Raw genomic sequence first — 23,395 nt, 5'->3', positions numbered from 1 at the left:
AGGAAAGATAAGAGAGGTTTACTGGAAGACTGGTCCTTGATGTTCTCTTAGATTGGAAGAGTTCATTTGAATTGCAGTAGTGTGCCAAATATGCCCTTACTATCATATTTTCTTACTCAAGAGTCAGCTTTAGATGTGAAAATAGATCATTTGTTCCTTTTGAGGTCAACATGTCACAGAAGGAACAGCTCAACACTGTGTTTATACTGAAATGAGTTTCTGAGCCGTGCAGGAGCAGAGGTGGTAATACATAGCATGATTACATTTAATTTATATTTCAATTCTAACTCTCTTGTGCCCTGACTCTGATTTCTCATTTTCCTTCTTTGTGACAGTGGCACATAGGGTGATGACTAGAGATTTTCATCAGTAACTCCCAAATCTCTACTCTGGTTAGTATGCTCTGGCAGTCTTCTCCCTACAATGTTTTCTTTTTGTTTGGCTCTGGAAATTTGGTGGCTTTCTTTTTCCCCTGCTCATTTTTCTTTGTGTCAAAAATATAGCCATATCTAAAATTTGGGCTTCCCTTATAATATCTAATACATGAAATGTTTTGATTTATTTCAATCAGATGATAACACAGTTAATTACCAACCATGTCTTCTAATTAATTACAGTCATTATCCATGTGCTTAGGAAATTATTTTTTTTCTCAGAAATTAGTGAACATTTCTGCTTATTATATTTGTAGAAAAGAGAAATGTGAAATACGAGGTTCATAAAAGCCATGATCATTAATAGATATAGACTCATATATTTTAATTTTATTATAAACTCAAAGTTTTATAATATTATTATAATTATTCTCACATTCCATTAAACTTAGATTTTTGCATTGAAGTAATAAATATCTGTGAGCTTTGAACATTATCTACCATTTTTCATGTTATAACCTTTTGCTTTCATATGAAATCGCTGAATTTTCCCTAGGGATAATTGTGCAATTCCTTATAATTAGCTCTTTTAAAAACTCCACTATAACTTTTTGGATTGTTTCAACGGTTGCAGGCGCAGGAGGCTGTTCCTGCTCCTCCGTTTCTCCAACTTCTGGTTCTCTGATCCTTGAGAGGCCTCTGCCAGCTAGACTGTCACACGTTCCACCCTTTGAAGCCAGCATGTTCGAGGGACGCCTGGTCCAGGGTCCCATCCTGAAGGATGTGCTGGAGGCTCTCAAGGATCTCATCAATAAGGCCTGCTGGGACGTCAGCTCGAGGGCCGCGAACCTGCAGAGGATGGATTCGTCCACGTCTCCCAGGTGCAGCAGCTCACTTTGTGCTCTAAAGGCTATGATATCAACCGTTGTGACCGCAACCTGGCCGTGGGGGTGAACCTCACCAGCATGTCCAAAATACTAAAGTGTGCTGACAATGAGGACATCATCACACTCAGGGAAGAAGGTCACGCAGACACCTTGGCACTGGTATTTGAAGCATCAAACCAAGAAAATGTTTCAGACTATGAAATGAAGTTGATGGATTTAGATGCGGAACAACTTGGAATTCCAGAGGAGGAGTGTAGCTGGGTAGTAAAGATGCCTTCTGGTGAATTTGAACGTAACTATCGAGCTCTCAGTCATATTGGAGATGCTGCTGTCACTCCTTATTTTTTTTAAACATTTTATTAGGGGCTCATACAACTCTTATCACAATCCATACATATACATACATCAATTGTATAAAGCCTATCTGTACATTCTTTTCCCTAATCATTTTCAAAGCATTTGTTCTCCACTTAAGCCCTTTGCATCAGGTCCTCTTTTTTTCCCCTCCCTACCGCTCCCCACTCCCTCTTGAGCCCTTGATAAATTATAGATTATTATTTTGTCATATCTTGCCCTATCCGGCGTCTCCCTTCATCCCCTTCTCTGCTGTCACTTCTTGTGCAAAAGATGGAGTGAAATTTTCTGCAAGTAGATAATTCAGAAATGGAAATATTAAGTTGTCACAAACAAGCCGCGTTGATAAAGTGGAGGAGGCTGTTACCATAGAAATGAATGAGCCCGTTCAGCTAACTTTTGCACTTAGATACCTGAACCTCTTCAAAAAAGCCACTCAATTCTCTTCTACAGTACCACTCAGTATGTCTGCAGTGGTACCCACTTGTTGTGGAGTACAGTATTGCTGATATGGGACACTTAAAGTACTGTTAGGCTCCCAAGATTGAGACTGAAGAAGGATCTTAGACTCACTAAAAATCAAAATTCCAAGAAAAATAAAGCTCTTTGAGAAATGCTTCTGAGATGCCAGCATGTACTTAAGTCTTTGTCACCAAATCTGTACCACTGAGTGCTTGTGTAGATAGCATTTTCTGTAACTTCTCTATTTTTCACCACTCTTTGAAAGTTTGTTGGAAATTTCCAAAGTCCAGTCTATTAACCTAGAAATACTACTTTCTACCCTACCTAGAAGAACTCTTACACAGTTTTATAAGAGGATCTAAGAATGTTTTTTTCAGTTCAAATAAAGTTGTCTAAATTTCAAAAAAAATGGGGTGCTTAAAAATTATGATGATGTAAAAAAAGAAAGAAGAATGTTTAACATCGAAAAAAAATCAGATTTGTGTTGTTCATACGTACTAAAACACACTAAGCACTTTTTAAAAATAAGTAGTTCCACACTGAAACCTTAGCATCAGATATTTGCTGAATTATTACTTTGTTCCTGGATCTATGTTGGGTGACATGTTGGGCTGATAACCCAACTGGGACTCACCAGATGCTGTGCGAGTAAAGGAGGAGGTGATCTACGTCCATAACGAAACCCACAGGGCCTGTTCTACTCGCATATAGAGAGTGGCTATGAAATGGGTCTACTTAATGGCAGTGTATATATATATATCACCACCTTACCTTTTACATTATTCTACATTATTAATTCTTGAAGCGATTCCCTTCTTTCTGCTCTCCATCCTAGACTACTCTTGCCATGAACTCCATCCTTCACCTCTGAATTGCATACCTGTAGCACAACTAGGTAAAAGACTCCTAGTTCATTTCTCATTATTCTTTTTCTTAAACATGCATAGGTAATCAATAATGTTCAATATGAACATTGCCATCATCAATTATATTCCTAGACTCAAAAATGTTCCAGACAAGATGAAAAACTTTTATGTGTATTTCTTTTCTTTACAAGGAGTAAGGAATAAGAACATTGAGGATCTTCACTCAACTAATTTTATATTCCAGAGTCTTTGTATTTTACCACAGAGTTCAATCAAAATATTTCCTGTGATCACATGAAGTGGGATGTAGTCCAGCATAGTGTAATAGCACAGAATTGTTAACTAGGAATGTTACTTCTTCAACCATGTTTGAGGCACCATTAAGTTTCAGAAGGGGCAGGACAATGGCTTATCTGAGAGGCTGTCTCCTCTTGGAACTATAGAAACATGAAACTAACTCTAAGGGAAGAAGCAGACAGCATGTCATTTTTGACTTCCAGATGCAAAGGTAGTCATAGTCAACATACAATACACAATAGAAATAATTTGCATCTCTTGTCTTATGTCACCAATCCTCAAACATTTTAACTCAAGACGAATTCATATTTCTATATTTATGATATATGCACATGTATAACAATATTGCTACTAGGGTTCCAGTTCAACCATGTATGTATGGATTCATTCCAAACTAGAGGCTTTCTGTACATTAAGTTGTAATTCATTTTGAAGGCTATGATCTTTTATGTGAATGAGGAAATGTTTAGATTTCTCACTGAATGTTTTCAATAAGTCTCCCTCCAATTCTGATGTTGCATTCTTCTTCAGAGAGTCCGGCTTCTTTGATTATTTGCTTCACATAAGGATTGAACAAGCATGGTGAGAAGATACAACCCTGACACGTAACTGTCCTAATTTAAACGGTGCAGCATCCCCTTCTTCCGAGCACACCACTGATCCATGTGCAGATTTGCCTTCGCATAATTAAGTACTCTTTAATTCTTATCCCTGGTTTATTATGACCCACACAGTTGAATGTGTAATCAATAAAACACAATTGAATACATTCTGGTATTCTTTGCTTGAAACAAGATCCATCTGACACCAACAATAACATCCTTTATTCCAGGTATTCTTCAGATCCTGGACTGAACCTTCGGCAGCTCCCTATCAATTTACTGCTGTGACAATTGGATGATTTTCAGGAACATTTTATTTGTGTGTTAAATCACTGCCATTCTTCTTTTTCCTTTCGTTAGGATTGGTCCACATATGGATCTCTTCCAGTCAGTTAGCCAGGTAGCTGCTTCCAAATTTCTTGGCATAGATCAGTGAGTGCCCCTAGTGCTTCTCTAGCCTCTTGAAAGATTCCAGTTGGCATTCCAACCATTACTAGAGCCTTGTTTTTTGTATGTATTCAGTGAAGTTGGATCTTCTTCCTTGTTTTATATAATGCCTTCAGTACCATTGTTTCTTGATCATATGCTACCTCTTGAAATTGTTGAATGTTGACTAGTGATTTTGTACAGTAACTGTGTGTGATGTCAAGGATCTAATCTTGCTGGGATCCACAATTAATGCTTATGAAAGAAGCAGTAAGGGATCAAACTATGCATTTAATTGGGTCAATCTGATGTTCACAACCTCTTTAAATTGCTGAAAGCAAGAATTCTACTTTGAGGGTTAACTAAGATGCACATGATCCAAGTCTTGATATTTTCAATCACTTCCTAGGCATATGAAACTTGGACATTTAATAAGGAAAGAATTGATGCAATTGAATTATGTTACTTATGAAGAATATTGAAAGTACCATGGGTTTCTAGATGGCATCTAATAAAAACAACATGCCAAAAAAATGTGTTTGATCATATCTCTTCTAAAGAGATGATTTAAGAAGCAGTCTCTCAATAACATAATTATTTAATCTCCTTAGGGTGTCTGAAAATAGTCCAATGGTCTAATAAAAAATTGATTCCAAATTTGAGCTGACAGCCAATATAAATTCAAGGCAGAAAGATCAGTTCAGAAGTTTATGATGACTACTTTTTAGAATTCCAAAGGGTTAATATTGATAGATTTTCTTGAAGCATACAGAAAAATTCATGGGAGTGATGAGTGATTATCCGAAGATGTTCTAGGAAAATTGAAAATAGAGTAGTTGGTAAAAGAGTCAGGAAAATTTCACCGAGATTATTTTTCCCATAAAGACAATTCAAAAGACCTTTGAGAGTTTCATTGAAAATGTTACCCCTTCTACCTTACAGACCCGATCTTGACTTTTCCATCAGCTTTTTTGTCCTCTAAAGTCAAAGAACATTGGAGATGGAATCATTTTAATCCTGCAGCCTGCTCAAATAGCCATTGTATGCAGAATTTTTCAGAAGGGATATATGGATGGAATCACTGCTTTCTGGATTGCTGTAGCTAGAGGAGGATCCAGATAGTTTCCTATTTTGATATTTTGGTCTAATAAAGGTTTTATGATTTTCTATTACTAATTGTCAGTTTGTCATAGGGTTGCAGCTTGTGTGTTACTGTGATGATAAAAGCTGTATCATTTCTATTTCAAATGCCAAAGGGTCACCAAAACTGAGCACAGTTGAACAGAGCGCTCAGATTAAAAAAATAGGACACATAAGGAATACACTGTACAGAGAGCCACTGTATTAGAAGAACTCGTGACACACAACCGTTTCAAGAGGTTGCATCTAAGCAGAAACAATGGTATTGAAGGAAAGATATCCAAACTGCACTGAGAGCAGTAGCCACAAACAAGCCTCCCGGAATTCATGAAATACCGATTGAAATGTTTCCACAAGCTGAGTGAGCACTGGAAACACTCACTAATCTAAGCCAGGAAATTTGGAAGACAGCTACTTGGCCAACTGACTGGAAGAGATAAATTTTTGTACCAATTCCAAAGAAAAATGACCCAACAATGTTCAAATTATAGAACAATTCCATTAATATTACATGTAAATAAACTGTTGCTGCAACATGTAAATGTAACATGTAAATAAAATGTTGCTGACGATCATGCAAGAACAGCTGTTGCAGTACATTGACAGGAATCTGAAGAGTTTCAGACTAGGTTCAAAGGGAGATATGGAACGAGGATATCGCTGATATCCGGTGGATCTTGATTAAAAGCAGAGCATCTCAGAGAGATGCTTGATTGTGTTTTATTGACTTTACAGAGGCTATGGACTCTGCGGACCCTGACAAACTACGGACAGCCTTCAGAAAAATGAGAATCCCCAAATCCTACATTGACCTACGCGGGACCTGTGGATTGATCTAGAGACAGTTGTGCGAACAGAACAAGGTAATACAGCCTGTTTTAAAGTCAGGAAGGGTATGCATCAGGGTTGTGTCTTTTACCATATTTGTTCAATCTATATACTAAGCAAATAATCACAGAAGCTGGACTATATTAAGAAGAATGTGACATCAGGGATGGAGGAAAGTTTAATAACAATCTTCAATATCCAAATGGCATAACTTTGCTAACCAAAATTGAGGAGGACTTGAAGCACTAGCTAATGAAAACCGAGGATCGCAGCCCTCAGTGTGGATTACAACTCAATGTGAAGAAATCCAACATCCTCACAACCAGACCAGTAGGTAATATCATAATAAATGGAGAAAAGATGGAGGTTGTCAAGGGTTTTGTCTTACTTGGATCCAGAATCAATGCTTCTGGAAGCAGCATTCATGAGATCAAAGGCACACCACATTGGGTAAATTTGTTGCACAAGACCTTGCTGAAGTATAGGAAAGAAAGAAAGGAGGTCACTTTGAGGGTTAAGGTGTGCCTGATTCAAGCCACAATATTTTCAATAGTCTCATATGTATGTGAAAGGTGAACATTGAATAAGGAAAACTAAATATAGCGGATGCATTTGAATTATGGTGTTGAAGGAGAATATTGAAAATACTATGGACTGCCAAAAGAAAACACTCATCTGTGTGGGAAGTACAGCCACAATGCTCCTTAGAGGCAAGGATGGTGAAACTTAGTCTCATGTACTTTGCACGTTTTGTCAGGCAATCCTAGTTTCTTGAGAAGGACATTATGCTTGGTGTGATAGTTACGGGGTTTTTTTTGTGCCAACATGGTACTTGAAAGAAGATATGGGTGGAGTCTAGCCTGTTGATCAGGTCACAGCTAGATGGAGCCTCCTGGTGGGTGTGGCCTTCTCACAAGGAGAATGCTAGGAACTTGCTTCTCTCTGCCTTCACCTTCCTGCACTAATAGAGCTGCTGGGGACATGCTAGATATCTACTAGAGTCCCATGATGTTTCCAACCCTCTTGGATCCACAAGATTTTTCACCCATCAGCCTGTTATCTTCTTGCATTTTGCATCATTGTACATGGCTTTGTGAGTCTGAAGAGGCATTTATGGACTAGTACCGGACTTTTGGAATAGTATCAGATTTAAGGATTTAATCTGGACCAGACTGAGATGTTGACCTGAAATACAACTACTTCTTAATATAAAGCTCTTTCCTATACTTACATACATGCATGCATGCATACATACATACATGTCTCTGGTTTTGTTTCTTTAGCCAAGCTAGCCTAACACACTTGGTAAAATAAAGCAGAAGTGAAAGGGGAAGTCTTTCAACAAGATGTATTCACACCATTACTACATCAAGGGACTGAAACATAAGAACAATTGTGAGAATGGACAGGAACTGGCAGTGTTTTCTTCTATTGTACTATGAATTAGAACCATCTTGACTGTACTTAATAACAATAATGTTATTGTTTTGTTGGGTTTTACTTCCTTTGTTGTTTTGTTTGGCTAGCCTGGGTTTTGTGTTTATTAATGTCTCTGCATGTCTATCTAAATAAGATAGGCGGAATAAACAATTTGGAGATGAAAAGCCAGAATCAATGGTTCTGGGGTAGGGGGGGATATGGGAGAAGAGGAGGTAGGAGGAAGGAAGGTGGTGTGTGGAAAACAACCCAGGGACAAGGGAACAACAAATGCACTCAAAGCAATGGAGAGAAGAGCATAGGATGCCCAGTGGAGCTTAATAAAGGGCATTGTAGCAGTGAGGAATTACTAACTCCAAAGGAAGGCTGAGCATGATGGTGAGACAAGAGGAAAGTAAAAGAAAATAGAGGAAGGAACCAGGAGACAAAAGACATTTATAGAGATCTAAATACAGGCAAGTGCATATGTAAATATATTTATATATAACAAGGGGGAATAGATCTATGTACTTATATCTATATGTTAAGAATTAAGGTTACAGATGGGCCTTGAGTCTCAACTCAAGTACTCCCTCAACACAAGGCCACTTTGTTCTAAAATTGCAGCATTCTGTGACACTCACCTTCCTGACATGATAATGGAAGACAAAATGGATGCATAAGCAAATGTAGTGAAGAAAGCTGATGGTGCCCGGCTATCAAAAGATATAGTGTCTGGGGTCTTAATAATCTTGAAGATAAGCAAGCAGCCATCTAAGTGAGAAGAAACAAAGCCCACACGGTAGAAGCACACCAGCCTTTGTGATCATGAGATGCTGATGGGATCAGATATCAGGCATCTAATACCCAGAACAAAATCATACCCACTGTGAATGGAAGTGGGGGTGGAGGCATATAGTGGAGACTCAAAGCCCATTTGTAGACAATTGGATATCTCCTCACAGAAGGGTCACAAAGAAGAGATGAGCCAGTAGGGTATAATGATAAAACACCACTGATGAAACACACAAAATTCCTCTGGTTCTTTAATGCTTCCTCCCCACAACTATCATGACCTCAATTCTACCTTACAAATTAGATTAGACCAGAACATGCACAGTGCTACAGATAAGAGTAAAAAACACAGGGAATCCAGGATAGATCAATCCCTCAGGGCCAACAATGAGAACAGAGTTACCAGGAGGATAAGGGGAAGATTGGGGGAGCAAGGGGGACTTGATCACAGAATCAACATATAACCCCCTCCCAGGGGGATGAACAATGGATAAGTGGGTGAAGGATGACCCATGTCAGAAAAAGGAAGGAGGATTTTACTACTAGCAAAAAAGGAGCATCAGGAGGGAAGCATGTAATTTGGACCCAAAAATCACTGCACATTGAACCTCCTTGGTCTAGAATACAGTGGTGACACCAAAGAAGTGGCAGAGAAGCAGCAGCATAACCATGTGCCAGATGATGACACTGAATGTTCGAACACCCAGCCCAAAGACCAAGTAAAGCTGAGTGTTCTTGAACAGGATACCAACTTGTGGAGTAGAATGCCTCTGGGAAGTTAATTGGAGGAGCTTGGTTTGGTGACCTATGGCTGAGGCTTATGATAGAGTGACATTTATGGGCAGCCCTAAATAAAATTTTTTAACAGTTGATGAATAGGCCATGTTGTGGGACAGAGTGTGGCTTGCCTGTGGCTATGGCAGAGACTGTCCTGATAGAGTACTGAGTATTTCCACCTCACTTGTACCCTGTTAGCTTCCCTAATTGTTAAACCCATAATTGTAAATATGACCTGTGAGCTCTCTGTGTTCATTACAATGAATTGTTGACACAAGCAGAAAAGTAGACTACAGGGAAATCAGAATACTATGGAAGGAATATTTGGTGCCGGGATAAGTTAAGAAATGGATTAAGGGTGATGGCACAACTGACTTCTGCCTCATGGCTTTGGGGTTTAAATGCATCTTGGTAACATTTGGCATTAAGGGACAGAAATAAAATCACTTGTTTATGTTAGATACAATGTTTTTCTGGCTGAGAATCCCTGGAAATCTCTTAGAATGCTGTTTTTCTTACAAAGAAATTTACAAGTCAGTGTAGATTAAATAGTAATGGCACCAAACAAGAAACTTAGAACTTGTCGAACTATGTTATTATTATATATTGTCTAGTTGATTTCAATTCATAGCAGAACTATGTTTAATAGAATGAAACACTGCCCGATCCCATACTATATTCACCATTGTTATTAAGTTTGAGTACATTGCTGCAACCCTTATGCTACCAAGAGATTTTTATGTTACCAAGGATGTACTTTTCCAAGGACTAAACTCTCCTGATAACATATCCAAAATACATAGAGTGACATTTCGACATCCTTGCTTTTAAGAACAATCAGTCTTCATTCTTCCAAGACAAATTTGTTTGTTCTTCTGGAAGTCCACTGTGCTTTTAGTAGTCTTCCCCAGCACCATAATTCCTCTACAGCAATTTTCCTGTGTTCTTGTCAAGTTTTCACACACATATAAGGTGGTTGAAATATCATGGCTTGGCTCAGGTGCACCTTAGCCTTTAAACATATTATCTTGTAGGATGCAGAAAAATTTGCCCCAGGTTGTTCCCCATATTTATCGTATGCCCAACCTATGACACTGCTTGCAACACACGCTAACTGATGGTAGCACACTTGGAAGCAAGCTGCTTAGAGGTATTCTCTCTGAGGGCATCAGCCATCTAGAGCAATCATTTACTATTGTCTGTCCAACTGTAGGTGTGGCACACTCCCTTCTGATAAGGATAGTGAGTTTTTTTCCTTGAAGGAGAGCCCAGACACAAGGCAGAACCAACTCAAGGACTACCAAGGTTAGACTGCCATCTTGAGTCTAGGATCTGTCCATCTTGTCGCATGTGTACCCCTAGTGCCTTCCCTTCCTATTTATGTGGTGACTTGTAATCAGAGGGCCTTGCATGCCCCTAAGTATATAGAAGCCTTGGCTAGAAATATACTCCCGCTTCTCCTCCCTCTCTCTACATGGACCTGACTGCTGAGATCAGGGCTGTACCGGAGGTGAGCATGCTACCATAAAATGTATCAGACTCTTTTATTTTATCTTCTGTCCTAACTATTTCTCCTATCTTCTATGACTTTACTATGATCTTTATATATTATTGCCATATAATTGCACCTATGAATCCCATGATTGTCAGAGGCTGGTGTAAACTAACATCTTGTGAAGTCAATTTGCCCAATGCAATATGCCATCTGAATTTTTGACTGCTGATTACATCAGCATTGATTGTGGATCCAAGCAAAATGAAATCCTTTGAAACTCAGATCTTTTATCCCTTTATCATGATGCACTCTATCTGTTCAGTTTTAAGGATTTTGGTTTCCTTTACTTTGATTTCTAATCCATACTGAAGACTGTATTCATTGTTCTTCATCAACAAGTTCTGCAAATCCTCCTCAATTTCAGCAAACAAGGTTGAGTCATGTGCCTTTGGCAGGTTGTTAATGTCTTCTTCCAAGCCAGAAGCTGAGTTCTTCTTCATATAGTTTAACTTCTCAGCTTATTTTCTCAGTATAAACATTAAATAAGAAAAGACACAACTCAGATATACACCTTCTTGATTTTAACCATGTATTATTCCCTTGTTCTGGTTGTGGGATTTTAGAAAAATTTTATAGAAATTTAAGATAAGCATCATGAAGTTTGTTGGAATTCTCATCACTCGCAATGTTGCAGTCTATGTAGTGATCCCCATAGTCACATGCCTTTGCCTTGTCGATACAACAGAAGTAGACATCTTTCTGGTAGTCTCTGCTTTCAGCCAAGATCCATCTGGAAGCAATTCTATTTACTTTTCTAAATCCAGCTTGAGTTGGTGTACTGCTGCAGTTGTTGAATGATACTCAGCGAAAAATTGTGACATAAATAATATTACTTAATGATTTCTACATTCTGCTTTTCTTTGGAATAGGTGCAAGTATGGATCTTTTCTCGGTTATCCAGCGATAGCCTTCCAAATTTCTTGGCATAGACAAGTGAGTGCTTCCATTGCTTCCTCTGTTGGCTGAAATATTTCAATCGGTATTCTGTGAAATCCTGGAGCCTTCTTTTAATTCAGTGTAATTTGGATGTCTTCCTTCAGTATCACTGGCTCTTGATCATATACTACCTCTTGAAATGTTTGAATATTGGCTGTTGCTTTTGATGTACTAAGTGGGAATTTCTTCATCACGTGCTGATTGCTGCACCATTCAACAGTACTATGTTCTTAGCATCCTTCAACGTTCCAACCCTAGGCTTGCAAATGTTCTTCAGTTCTTTCAGATTGAGATATACTGAGCATATTCTGGGTTTTTTTTTGGCTTTGTAATTCCAGGTCATTATATATTTCATTGTAATACTTTATTTTTCCCTCTTGAGCTTCCTTGTGAAATTTTCTGTTCATCTCTTTTACTTAATTTCTTCCATTTTCTTTTTATAGCTACACTGCATTTTAAAGCAAGTTTCTCTTTTGATATTCACTTTGATCTTTCCTTTATTTTTGTCTATTTCATAACCTTCCGTGGAGGGGACCAGTCCTGCCGCGTGACATCGAAGACAGAGTCGAAGGACGCCTGGCCCGGCTTCAGAGAAGCTGGACGGTGGGAGTTGGCTGCCCAAACCCGCTCTCGACATGTATTTGAACTTGTTTGATTGGCCTTGCATAATTATTTGGAGTGCTTTTGTGCAAGATTCTAAAAAAGGTTATCATCCTCTTCCACGGTTTTTCCCTTTCCTTATCTTGGTTACCGCATAGGGGGCAGAATACGGCATCCCCCTCCAGGAAATAACCCAAAGAGAAATAGAGTTCCTGGCCCTGATTTACCTTATACGAGGGCTTACAATGAAAATGGCATAAGATTGGTTAACAAAGAAGGCGTACAAGTTCCTTTTAGTAGTTTAAGTTTTATGGAACGGTTAGCAAGAAGAGGGCCTCCGTGATGTTTGAAGTCCACTGAAGCAAAGCTACCTATTGTGAGGCAACTCATACCTTGGTACAGAAAGACTTTTGGGAGTTTAATTTATGGGAACTTAGTGGAAAAGTAAGAACAAGAAATGAAAGCCTTAGAAGAACAGCCTAAGAAAGAACAGAAAGAACAGCCAAAGCCTGTCGAGTAATTTTTGATAATGAAATGTATTAATGCTTTATTGATTTCATAGTTAGAACAGTGCACCCTAGTTGGATGAAGTGTGCTCAGTTATTGTTAGAAGGTTTATGTCTCACCCTTGTATGAGAATGTTTTAGTTTCAAGATGTACTAATTTTTAACCAAGAATCGTGATGTGATTGATGTAACTTGTTACGGTCTTGTGGCCTGAGAATTTCCTAATGTATGATCTCAGGCCATAAGCTTTAAGCCAAGAAAAAGAATATATAAGTTGAAGCTTTGCATGAATAAAATTGGAACAGTCACCGCAACCTTTGAGTTGTGTGACTTCTGTCTCCCACTCGTGGAAGCCTTACCCACCTAGCGGGGGACCCGAACCCACTGTGGCTGGACCGCGGCATTCCATTTCTTCATGCCTGAGGTTCCTTATGTTTTGCTACAGTTTTTCAGGTCTTCTGTGACTAGTGTTCAGTGTGTCAGAATTATTTTTATATGTTTTAAAATCTCAGGTGGCTCTGAAATATTATTTGAACACTTGCAAAAAACAATTGCAGGGGAAATTTTTCACAGGGGTAGGAATGGTTTGGGGGAAATGTAGCCCCAAGATATTGCATGGACCCCATGCATGCTCTGTCCAAATGAAATATTTGCTTCCATGCCATTGCATATGATCCCTTGAGAGATTTCATAAACATATTTCTTTATGGGATCAGAGCCAGTGACCTCTCTTTCTGTAACTCCTTACTGCTTATACGGGGCACAGTGTACCACCAACCTGTCCACATGAATAGAAGTCTCTCTTACTCTATTCTCTATTAAGGGGATCAAACTCAGGTGGAGATACTGCACTTGAGGCTATGAATTATTCATAGGAACTGGTTAGTGGTCTAGAGCCTTCAGATAAAATGGGTTTATTCTTTCAGAAAATCTCACCAACAGTCACAAAGGTTATCCCAGGAAAAATTCTTAATTTAAATGAGACAAAAGAAAACACATAACCTACTACACAGTGGGGCTCCTTGCACAAACCTAGTGCTTAGAATTTGAACAGTAACAGATTCTTAATATACTTAAACAACTATAAAATATGAGGCTTTCTATTCCTGTAAGAGTCTCAGAAATACACAGGGACAGTTCTACCCTTAAGTCAGAATTGACTCAGTGGCAGTGAGTGGTTTTTGGATTAGTCAGTTCGGTATAGTTAGAGCTTAAAGTTCAAAGTTTAGTGTTTAGAGTGAAGCACGATGATGGATAATCCAACATGAGAGGATTTCATATTTTATTTTTTTTAGGATTAGAGAATTTCACAATATAATTTAAGCAATTTAACATATATCTTCCTTTATTATTTTCAAAATTATAGGCTGTAGTTTGATTTTTTTCTCTAAATTGTATTGTGTTAAGCATATTACATTTTTTGCCATTTACAAAAACAATAAAGTGAGAAGAAAAAGTGTCACTTGTTGGTCATATATCATATATATATTATTATCATATATTATATATATATATAATCCAATGCACCAATTCCTCTAAACCCTGCAATTACTAACTAGTCCCAGTAAAGACTACTATATTAAAATTTTGAGGTATATGCTATGGTTCCTAATAACAAATAAATGCTATTTTGGAACCCTCATAAAAACAGTGCTCCTGGTAATATTACTGTAGTAATATGTTAAAGTGTCTCTGGAAGTGCCTCTTTAAGTCTTTGGCATGGAATGACACACTCCATACTATATGCTAAGGCAAACATTACTAATCAACCCACACTTGACAGGGATGTCTTATATACTCATTTGAATTAAAGACAGTTTTAGTAACTGAACTTGTTCATAATCCAGGACTGTGTTGAAGAGGCCCTTATTGCACCATTAGCCCTGAGACAATTATAGTTGCAGAAATAGAAATTAATGTGGTTAATCATCTTCAATGTCATGAACATCTAGGCAGTGTTTCATTATTGTATGCAAATTTACCACCCCGCAAAATGGAAGTATTCTAAGTATAAATAATTCTTCATTTTAAAAGATTATAAAAATGTATAATAATTATAGTATCAACAGCTGTTCTCCCATGTTTACATCATTTCAAAAGTAATGCTAATGAAAAAAGTAGAGATAGCTATAAACAACAGGAGCAAATGTTACTGATGAACTTATAAATGTCTGTGTGTCTGTGTTACAATGTAGAGGAGACTATATTCACAATGATAATATCTGAAATTGAATTCCTTAAAAGAAGAATGCAATTTGAATTCCAAAAGTATTTGAATTTTATAACATAAGAAAAAAAGATTAAGTTTAAACAGGTTATTTAATCTTATCTTATTTTACTTATACTCACTTTTCCATTTAGTATGGAATTTGTTATGATTCACTTTTAAACTAAATGAGACAAAAATCCCAAAGATTTGTTTAAATAAAATTTTGAATTCCTTACCATAGACAGGCAATTGTATATGTGCTTTATATCTTTTAATTCTTAATCATCCCTTGTTCCTTATAAATATGAAGAGTTCATTAAATTCTTAATTAAAACCAATTGATTCATAAACACATGGTATGATTAATGTTGATGCCAAGTGGAATTAGTAAAATAATAAAGAAAGGGGAAAAACAACGTGAGATTCTGTCTGTCCCGAATTGTCTTTGTCTTTGCTGCTGTATTCACAACATAATGAAGCATGGCCTGTTTCTTCGGAACCCTACATAGGGTATCTGAGATGATAAATTTCAATGGGAGCAGATGGCCTTGGCATATCCCATGGAGCAGCTGGTAGGTCAGAACTGCCAAGCTTTCAATCCAATGCTTATTCATAGAACAGTGTTTTTCAGTGTGACCTTTGTAACCTTGGCACTAATAATATCTGGGGACTGAGAAGAAATCCTGAGTCTTCATGCCAAAACCAGTAACTGATAACGTTTGTGATCCAGAGGATACTCTCATTCTGTGTTCTACTATTCCTACGTAGGCTGTCTTTGTGCAAATTTAGTATTATGCATATATGTGTGGAGGTGGTGGTAATATATTCTCTGCAAATATTTGTGTAAGTTGCCAAGTTTATCCAAACAGGACTAGATTATTTAGATTTGTTAAGCCATGCTGTCTCTTTACACTGTGTTTAATTGACAGGTAAGGAAGTTTCACCCCTTTTATATTGTGTGGCATTCCAATGGGCACATCCTGCTCTCTTTGGATTCAATTTCAAATACTTATTGACATATGGAGACAAGGTTCCTGTCTTGTCGTGTACTCCAATATTAACAAGAAAAACTGGAGCAAAGGCAGTGTCTCACACTTCACACATTTGACACCATTAATCCAGTATAATAAGTGTCCACATTAACTATCATTATTTTAGAGTTTTGTTGGAGTATAATTTATGTAACAGCTCTAAACTATTTTAAAGGTACAAATTAGTAAATTTAAACAAATACGAGGGAGATTCAAAATGTTTGTGGAAAACTTAAATGAAAAGCTATTGGCCTTCTTACAAATAATTTTTGAAGGCTCCTTGTAACTTGCAGTTTGGCCACATATGTATTTAGAACAAAATCCCTTGTGTTCACTTTCAATTTCAGCTGTTTTTCACTAGGTTGAGGAAACACAAAATCTGCTCTGTCTTTTCATTTGTGTCTTTTCAGGGCTTTTCCTATAAATGGAGTCATATGACATGCGGGGGCTTCACAACGTCCACTGAAAAAGAGAATGAAAGGATAATAGTATTTTCCATCAACTTTTTAAGAACACTTGTTTGTGGTCATTATGATCTAGCTTCTTTCAAATAACACAATGATTGTGGGTTGATCCTTTTTGTTTAAAATGTTTATAGTAATTTTATTAATAACAGTGATGATAGTAAATTCACCAACTTACAGATATTCGTGTTGTTTCTATTATTGGTTCTTATGAGTAATGTACCTATGAACATTCATTCACTTACGACTCTTTATGATAGTATATGCTTTTATTTCTCTTGTTTGGACATATAGAATTAGAACTGCTGGGCTATAGGTAGGTTTATGTTTAACTCACCGCCCACTCTTTTTCACCCTGTTTGCCAAAGTGATTGTACAATTTTATGCCTTCCCTAGAAATATATGTGGATTCCAATTTTCCTACAGTCACTAACCATTTTTTATTGATTAGAATAATATTTTTTATTATAGACAGTGTAGTGACATTGAAGTAGTATTTCAGTGTGATTTTAATTTCATGAATAACTAATTATATTAAATATCTTTTCTTATGTTTCTTAACCATTTATATATATTAAAATATTATCTTAAGTTTAATTGGGTTATTAGAGTTTTTATTATTGAATCATAAGAGCTTTTAATAATACCTAGATTTTATTAGCATATCTTTAGATATAATTCTTTAAAATATTTTGCTTTCTTTCCCCATTGCCCTTTAAATAACATTTTTTATTATTGTCTAATAAGTTTGTTATTATGTTAAGTTTTTATTGTGCTTTTATTTAATAATGGTTTTCCTTTTCTTTTGAATGCAAATATACTTTGTGCATCCCAATTTCATGAAGATTTACCTATGTTTTATTCTAGATATTTTGTAATTTGGGCTCTTAGTTTTATGTATATCATTTGAGTTTAATTTTCTCCATGTTGTAAGATAAGAGTTTATTTCTTTTTCCTCTGTCTGAGTTAATCTTGTTTTTTGTTGCTTTATAATTTCTGTCCCATGGGTTTAATAGACATGGTTACCATTTAAATTTTTAAAATTTTCTATTTATTTTTATGGTTATTTCATTTTATTTATCTTGTTTTTACTTATTTTAAGACATTTTAGTGGCTGTGTGAAAATGACAATATGTTTCTTTATTTCACACATAACTCCAAATTAATTGCAATCGAATACAAAACTTTGGTCTAAAATAGGGTTCTACTGTCCTCTTTCTTTGTGTAAGCATTATCATATATTTTAAATGGCTTCAAAACTTTTGAGAAAATTTCATTATTTTTTCATTCAATTGTTGTATTAATATTTTGAAGCCAATTTTTACAAGGTTAAGTTTAAAAATTCAGCCATATAATATAAAACTTTATTAAGCAAAATGTGAACATTTGAAGCTACTATTGCTCAACATAGTCTCTATCTAGGCCCGCCCGTACATCTCTAGAGGTGGTGTTTCCATTCCTCTAACCATCCCACAAAGAGCCATGTGAAATGGCAGTTTTGCTTCTGTAATGAAGTTAAAGCAAGTTCCTCTGAAATGCTCTTTGAGTTTTAGGATCAGAAAGAAGACTAGACGGGTAATATCATCACTGTAGGGTGGTGAAGTAGGGTTGCCTATGAAATTCTCATAAGACAATCAGAATAAGCAGGCACATTTTTGTAATAGAAAAAAAGAATTCCTTGACACGATGTTCCTGGCCTTTTTTCATAGGAATGTGGTTTTCAAGTTTCTTAAAATGTCTTGATAGTAAGACCAATGAAAGTTCTTGCGCTTTAAAAAATAATCTATAAAATTATCCGTTTGGAATCACACACACACACACACACACGCAAAATTGTGTGGCTATAATCTTCTGAGCAGAATTCCCTGTCTTAAATTTAGCATGACCAGGTGATTCCCTATAATAGCACTGTTTCATATGGAACTGTTTAGTAAGACAGGCTAGCAAGACCAAGGCAAGTGTTTGCTGAGAGATTTAGTCTACAGCCATCCCCTGATCAGAGACAGGAAAGAGCTCTAGCAGCCAGTGGTTGAGCTTGCCTCATTATGTTACATCTGTATATGTTATAGAAAGAAAATACATTTCATGCTTACTGATTTACATGATCTGACATATTCAATGGCTCCAGAAATTGATGGAATGCCATTTAAAATGTTCTAAAAGATGATGAAATACTGGTAGCACTCACTTACTTATACGAAGATATGTGGAAGACAGCTACTTGGCCAGGAAGAGATGCATATTTATACCTATTCCAAAGAAAATTAACACAAAAGAATACTCAAATTATAGTACAATATCATTAATATTGCATGCAAGTAAAATTTAGCAGCAGAGGTTGGTTTCAAAAAGGAGGTTGAAAAATGGACTGCCAAAAGGACAAATGAATTTGTCTTGTAAAAAGTACAGTCAGAGTGCTCGTTAGAGGCAAGGATGGCAAGACTTATTTGAAACTTCTCAATTGGTATCATCCTGGAGTCTCGCTTTTTGTTGATACGATCGGTGATGCTTGAACTTCATCCACTGGTCCTTCATCATATGCTGCCTCTAGAGTCACCAAATTTTTCTGGTACTGTGACTCTGCATTCCTCCATCTTCTTTAGTTGTTTATTGCATCATTCAATATTTTTCTAGTAAAACTGTTCAATATTGCAATCATGATTTTATTTATTTATTCATTCATTTTTTGTTTGTTTGTTTATTGCCAGCTTAAGCTATTTTGCACATGTACTTTCATTTTGTTTTCCCAACTTCAGATTCTTGCACATTTCTTACTTTTTGAAATCTTCAGCTCAGCACATTTATTTCATAATTTATTTATATATTTAGCTATTGCATATATTAGATTAAGTTTCATAATCTCTTCTGACATCCATTTTTGTCTGTAATATTTTTTAAATCCTTTTATTGGGGCACATACAACTCTTATCACAATGCAAACATACATCAATTGTGTAAAACACATTTGTACATTCATTGCTCTTATAATTCTCAAAATATTTGCTCTCCACTTAAGCCCCTGGCATCAGGTCCTCATTTTCCCCCTCCCTCACCCTCCCCCTCGCTCATGAACCCTTTATAATTTATAAATTATTGTTTTGTCTTATCTTACACTGTCCGATATCTCCCTTTACTCACTTTTCTGTTGTCCATCCCACAGGGAGGAGGTTATATGTAGATCCCTGTAATTAGTTCACCCTTTTCCACCCCACTCTCCTTTCACCCTCCAGGTACCGCCATGCTCATCACTGGTCCGGAAGGGATCATCTGTCCTGGATTCCATGTGTTTCCAGTTCCTATCTGTACCAGTGTACATCCTCTGCTGTAGCCAGATTTATAAGGTAGAATTGGCATTATGATAGTGGTGTGGGGGGGGTGGGAGGAAACATTTAGGAACTAGAGGAAAATTGTATGTTTCATGGTTGATACACTGCACCCTGACTGGCTTGTTTCCTTCTGTAAGGGGATGTCCAGTTGCCTACAGATGGGTCTTGGGTCCCCACCCCTCACTCTCCCTCATTCACAATGATATGATTTTTTTGTTCTTTGAGGCCTGATACCTGATCCCTTCAGCAACTCATGATCACACAGGCTGGTGTGCTTTAATATGTCCTCCTATCTTTTTAGTGATGTTTTGCTTTCTACATGTAATCATTGATTCTAGCTCACAATTTTTCTGGATTTCGGTTACAATATGTCAGATCAACTATTGAGATGGTCTTTAAATTCAAGTGGAATGTATTCAAAATCATATTTAGACTCAGCATATATGCCTTATTTTTTTCAGCTTCAATCTAAAATTGCATATGAACAATTAATGGTTTGCTTTGAAATTAGCCCCTACCCTTGTTTTGGATTATTAGGTATTTCATTTAGTGAGGCTGACATATATAGTCATCATTTATGCTGTGGAAAGTATACTTTCAAAAGATAAGTCTTCATATCTATCAACAAGGACAAATTTTCCAACTGATAATCCTTCTTTTAAAAAGAAATATTTTATTATTCTTAATCCTTTCTAACTTTTGCATTTAATCAACAAAAATGCTCAATGTGTCTTGATACATAGTACATCAATCTGATTTGTGAATGATGAGTACATATATATTCTGTAATTTCCTTTATAATTTTTGTTTTTATTGTGACTATTTAATGAATTTTTGTATTAATGGTTTCCTCTATTATTCCCAAAATTTTGTGGAAAATAACCATTATCTTTTTAAAACTTTTATTGTCATATAATTCACATATCATGAAATTTTATTGTTCAATCATACAAACAAGAGTTGTGCAATTATGACCCCAGTAAATTTCAGAACAATTTTTTCCCATATTCATTGTTGTTAGCTCTCCATTTCCACCAGCCTCCCCTACCATTCTCCTGGGTAGTATTAGACTAGTTACAGTCTCCAAAGATTTAACTACCTTGGTTTCATAGACAGAAAATCATTTAAAACACAAACAGGAAGAAAACAAACCTCCTTCTAAACAAAACCCAAAATGATGATAAAACAGAATAGAGAAAAATATCAACCAAAAAGAAAGCAGAAAACATTAAAAACTCTCACAACTTTAAAAGTGTTCAAAAGGAAGCACAAATGATAAAATGCTACATCTTAGCCTAGCCATGTCTGCCACAATCAACTTTACAGTGTGCTCTCTGACAGGGAGGGCATTCTCATCCCTAGACTGTGTTCAAAGGAAACTCGCTAGAGGCTTAATCCATGTGGGGACCCTGCAAATGGATCTTGACTTCCATTGTCCTCTATCACCTTCTATAAAGTGGGCATTCATAATTCAATGCCGGCTTTAGAATTTCATTTTGCTATTTACCATTCCTGCAATTCCTGGAACACGCAGGCTGGTGTGCTTCTTCCATGTGGAGAGAGTTGGCACCTCATTTAGATGGGTATTTGTTTATAGACAAACCTTTATGATCTCAGATACTATTCTTTTTGATAACTGGAAACCTTTTTTTTCCCTCCTAACCCTAACCCTAACCATTTGCTTTTTTCACCACACTACTTGATATAGCACCCAAGAGTGTGTATTGAGTAGGACTATGTCATGAAAACTAATTATTCTTAGATTGGAACTAAATTTGCATTTGAGCTTCAAATCCATTTACATATCTATGATCTCACTCTCTCTCTGTTTTCCTGTTTATTTATGCTTTAGACATTATAATTTATTTTCTTCAATTGAAGGTTTTCTGTTGTGCCCTTGCTCTATTATATTGATGTATTAATTTTTAATTTCTCGCCTCTATGAAAGAAATAGAAACCATGGTGATGTAGTGGCTATGTATCAGGCTGGTGACTGCTAGGTTGACTGTGACTTGGTGGCAGTGAGTTTTCTTTTATGTTTTTGCGTTTTTTGTTTTTTTTGTTTGGAAGATGTACAGCTCAAATCCTACTTAAGAGTCAAGGATGGGGAGTCTGTGGCTTACGTCTTTTGGACAGGTGTTCAGGAGTGACCAGTTTCTGCTGAAGGACATCACGGTTGGTAAAGTAGGGGAGCAATGAAGAAGAGAAATACCCTTGATAAGAGGGAATCACACAATGTCTAGAACAATGTGATTAAACATGAAAACTGTTGTGGAGATGGCCCAAAGCTGGGCATTGTTTCCCTGTGTTGTGCACAGGGACACTGTGAATCAGAACTAAACTCATTGGCACCTAACACAAACAACTTCCCTGGTTATATTTGTACTGACTGCTATCAATTGCCCACTGATAACTACTTGTGCTGTGTCCTAAAAAGACTGATATGCTGTGTTAGCATTCTTATCTGTTACAAGGGAATTTCTTAATTTCATCTCTTATCTATTACCCAATTGTTTTAAATATTATGTCGTGCTGTCTCCATGTATTTGTCTTTATGCTCCTATTCTTTCTATTGTTGATTGCTGGTTAATAGCATTGTGATAAAATGTATTGTTGTTAGGTGCCATCGAGTCAGCTCCAACCCATAGTGCCCCTATGCACAACAAAATAAAATACTGCATGGTCCTGCACTCTCCTCACAATTGTTGCTATGTCTGAACCCATTGGTGCAGCCACTGTATCAATCCATCTCACTGAAGACTTGCTTCTTTTTCACTACCTTCCAGTTCACCAAACATGATGTCCTTTTCCAGGGACTGTTTTCCCTTAGCTATATGTACAGAGTATGTGAGAGGACGTTTTGCCATCATTGTCTCTGAGGAGCATTCTGCCCTCGTTTCTACCAACACAGATCTGTTCATCCTTTTGGCAACCCACAGTATGTTCAATGTTCTTCTCCAATATCACACTTATTGCCCATATTTTGAAACATTTTATAGGTAAATTATTGAATGGTGTGGGAAATATCAAAATAAGCTGGAAAGAATATACAGAGTCATTGTATCAAAAAGAATTAGTGAAAATTCTGCCATTTCAGGAGCTAATACATGAGCAAGAGCCAACGGTGCTGACGGAATAAGATCAAGTCGCACTGAATGGGTTAGAAAACACAAGACCCCTGGAATTGATGGAGTACACATTGAAATGTTTCAGAAAGTTGAAGAAGCACTGGAACCATTTCCTAGTCCACGCCAGGATATTTAGAGCATAGTTATTTGGTAACTGAATGGAAAAGACCCATATGTGTGCCCATTTCCAGGAAAGATGGCCCAACAGAATATTCAAACTATAAAATGATATCACACAGAAGTAAAATTTTTCTTAAGATTATCTAACACCCAGTTCAGCTGTATATCGACAGGGGGTTGCCAGCTGTTCGGGTCAAATTCATGATAGGACATGGAACAACGGATATAATAGCTGATTTCAGGTGAATCTTGGCTCAAAGCAGAACATACCAGATGTTTAACTGTGCTTCAAAGCC

General features: G+C 36.8%; 1 pseudogene; it reads left to right on the top strand.

Moving 5' to 3' along the window:
- Positions 1 to 1,115: 1,115 nt before the first annotated feature.
- On the top strand, positions 1,116 to 2,182 carry LOC142441101 (proliferating cell nuclear antigen-like; annotated as a pseudogene).
- The last annotated feature ends 21,213 nt before the right edge of the window (positions 2,183 to 23,395 follow it).

The sequence above is a fragment of the Tenrec ecaudatus genome, chromosome 2 (assembly GCF_050624435.1).
Source record: "Tenrec ecaudatus isolate mTenEca1 chromosome 2, mTenEca1.hap1, whole genome shotgun sequence".
In the NCBI taxonomy this organism is placed as follows: domain Eukaryota; kingdom Metazoa; phylum Chordata; class Mammalia; order Afrosoricida; family Tenrecidae; genus Tenrec; species Tenrec ecaudatus.
This window is presented reverse-complemented; position numbering and strand designations above follow the sequence as displayed.